Consider the following 3,235-nt stretch of genomic DNA (forward strand, 5'->3'; position numbering starts at 1 on the left):
CCCCAAGTGGGAGGTTTGCTCTCCACTCGGTAGGATTTTTCAAACTTAGGCGAGTACTGGACTGCAGCTAAGCCTCCAAGGAGGATTTTTGTGTCGTAACTCTGAAGGGGAAGGCAACAGTCGACCTGTACCTCGTCGTCCTTGCAAAGTGCACATTGTATTAAATACTTAAGAGAGTACTTGGACTGCAGCTAAGCCCCCGAGTGGGAGGTTTGCTCTCCACTCGGTAGGATTTTTCCAACGTAGGCGAGTACTGGACTGCAGCTAAGCCCCCGAGTGGGAGGCTGGCTCCTGACTCGGTAGGATTTTCAAACTTAGGCGAGTACTTGGACTGCAGCTAAGCCCCTGAGTGGGAGGCTGGCTTCCCACTCAGTAGGATTTTTCAAACTTAGGCGAGTACTAGACTGTAGCTAAGCCCCCGAGTGGGAGGCTGGCTCCCCACTCGGTAGGATTTTCAAATACTTAGGCGAAACGGATTCACAGCTAAGCCCCCGAGTGGGAGGCTGGCTCGCCACTCGGTAGGGATTTTTTTTACAAACTTAGGCGAATCAGGTTCGCGGCTAAGCCACCCACTGGGGGAAATTTCTTATGTAAACGAAAAGTAATAACAATCACTGGGAAAATTATAACATTCTTATCTTTGATAAACAAACTACAGAGGTACTTTTATTACATCTCACCCGAGTGTGTTTTTAAGTGTAAAAGGGGCGGAGCAGCTCCGCATTCCAGGCTCGAGGCTCATCGATCTGGCGTTCGACGTTGTAGAGATGATAAGATCCATTATGGAGAACTCTGGTGACGATGAAGGGACCTTCCCAAGTTGGAGCGAGCTTGTGTGGTTTCTGCTGATCTACTCGGAGGACCAAGTCCCCTTCTTGAAAGGCTCGGCTCTTCACATTTCTAGCATGAAATCGATGCAAGTCCTACTGATAGATGGTCGAGCGGATCAGGGCCATCTCTCTCTCCTCTTCAAGGAGGTTGACTGCATCTTGCCGGGCTTGCTCCGCTTCAGCTTCAGAGTAGAGTTCGACTCGGGGCGCATTGTTAAGCAGGTCGCTCGTCAGAACTGCTTCAGCTCCATAGACCATGAAGAATGGAGTTCTCCCAGTCGACCGATTAGGAGTGGTCCTTAATCCCCAAAGAACCGACGGAAGTTCGTCGACCGACGCTCCTGTTGCATGCTTGAGATCACGCATCAGTCAAGGTTTCAGTCCTTTTAGAATTAGACCATTTGCTCGTTCTGCTTGTCCATTCGACTGGGGGTGAGCAACTGAAGCATAGTCGACTCGCATGCCCTGAGAGGTGCAAAAGGCTTTGAACTTGTCGGAATCGAAGTTTGATCCATTATCAGTGATGATCCTGTGCGAAACTCCATATTTGAATATCAACTCTATGATGAAACTGATAGCAGTGCACGCATCAAGATTCTTGATAGGTTTAGCTTCCACTACTAGAAAAACCCCTACTAATGGCGCACATAGTATGGCCATTAATGGCGCATCTGTGGTGCGCCATTAACAGCATGCCATTAGTAATTTTTACTAATGGCGCACCACCTGGTGCGCCATTAGTATCTGGTATACTAATGGCCCACCCTCGGTGCGCCATTAGTATAGGCCAGGGTGCGCCATTAGTATGCCTCCCAGGGGCCATGTATATCCAGGTTCTTTGGCATACTAATGGCGCACCACCACTTGATGCGCCATTAGTAACCATGGCATATTAATGGCGCACCAGTGATGCGCCATTAGTATGCTTTGTCATACTAATGGCGCACTGTCATGTGATGCGCCATTAGTATGAATATTAGGTTTTTTTTTATTTTTTTATTTTCTGTTTTTTGCACAGGTTACAAAATGTATAATTTGACAAAATATAGACAGCACACATCAACAACAGATTCATCGAATACAATAGAAGATTAGTCTTTGAATACAATTCATCATATTAGTCTCCGAATACAATTCATCATATTACTCTCCGAATTGAAAAGACCGAACAAAGATAGAACATTATATTACAAGTCTCGAGACCGCGAGTAGCGAGTTTGTCTTCACATTACAAGTCGATATCGATCATCTAAACTACCATCACATAGAGGAGAGCTGCGGTCATCACGATGAGTATCATCACGATGAAACTCGTCTTCATCCGGTTCCTCCAACGCTCCCTCCCCTCTCCCGCTAGATAGCGGGCGTATCTAGATTCGGCCTCGGCCCTAGTGGTGTACCCTTTGTAACTGTTACCGCTGAATCGGTGAACCTGTCTCCGACACTCCTCCCAGTCATCGTAGACTCCGGGAACCTTACCCTTGTACACGACATACGTCGGCATCGCTATGCACTAGCCAAACGAAACGTTAGTACCAATTCACAGACAATACATAAGCAATATATAATTATGCAACAGAACGATCGGAAGAGAAAAGCAAGACATTAATAGCATCGATTACATCTAAGTTGAACGACTCTCGAAACCAAAGAGACATACTACAAGTTCATTAAAGTTTAATTACAACATGAGCCAATCGATGTTTCAGAACTAGACACAGCATCACTGCTTTCGACTCGACTCAAGGGACCGGAGCGTGGATGAAGCCGCCGTCTATCGTGGGAGTCATGAAATAACGGTCGTTGTCAGCCTGCATTTGTAGCATTGTGTCGATGTCACTGTTGGACGGTTGATTTCTGAGGTAGAACTACCCCGAGGTACGAAGGACATCCTGATGGATGATTTCCGCAAACTCCGACTGGATGCGAAAGAATTCTTGTCGGAGGTCCGCGTCCTGGATTGCCGACACGCTCGCGGCCCAATCTTTGAGTTTACTCGGTAGCAGAAGTTGATAATGGTCCCGTACGATCGCCCGCATGTGATGGATGGCGTAGTAGGCACCCTTCTGACCGCCAGGCGGCTGCTTGACGCAGCAGAACGTCGTATTGTGGGAGAACACGTGCTTGCCGTACTTACGAATAGGCCTGGTGAAGGTGCCTCCAGATTTGGCGTAGCCGGGGAGAACATCATCAAGAACCTTCTTGACATTTGTGTAGTCTACGTTCGACTGACGGTCCGGGTCGAAATACGTGGCCATGGAATATTTGGGGCTTAGGAGGATGAGCGTGCAACGTGTGTCACTGCAGAAAACACGGAATGTTAAAAGAAAAATGATCGAAATGTAAGAATTCATATGTTACGGGCCGGTTGAGGGGAGGACTTACTCGGGAAAGTAAGGCACGAG

At 47.6% G+C, this 3,235-nt stretch overlaps 1 long non-coding RNA gene across 1 annotated transcript in view; it reads right to left on the reverse strand.

The window, feature by feature from the left end:
• Window positions 1–2,423, reverse strand: part of LOC119280699 — a 20,863-nt gene extending 18,440 nt beyond the window's left edge. The window contains exons 1-2 of the long non-coding RNA XR_005138152.1: window positions 2,413–2,423; window positions 1,692–1,693 (exon numbers count right to left, since the gene is read on the reverse strand). This is a non-coding gene — a long non-coding RNA (uncharacterized LOC119280699). The remainder of the gene's footprint in view (window positions 1–1,691; window positions 1,694–2,412) is intronic.
• Between the last annotated feature and the right edge of the window lie 812 nt (window positions 2,424–3,235).

This window comes from Triticum dicoccoides, chromosome 3B, assembly GCF_002162155.2.
Source record: "Triticum dicoccoides isolate Atlit2015 ecotype Zavitan chromosome 3B, WEW_v2.0, whole genome shotgun sequence".
Lineage (NCBI taxonomy): Eukaryota > Viridiplantae > Streptophyta > Magnoliopsida > Poales > Poaceae > Triticum > Triticum dicoccoides.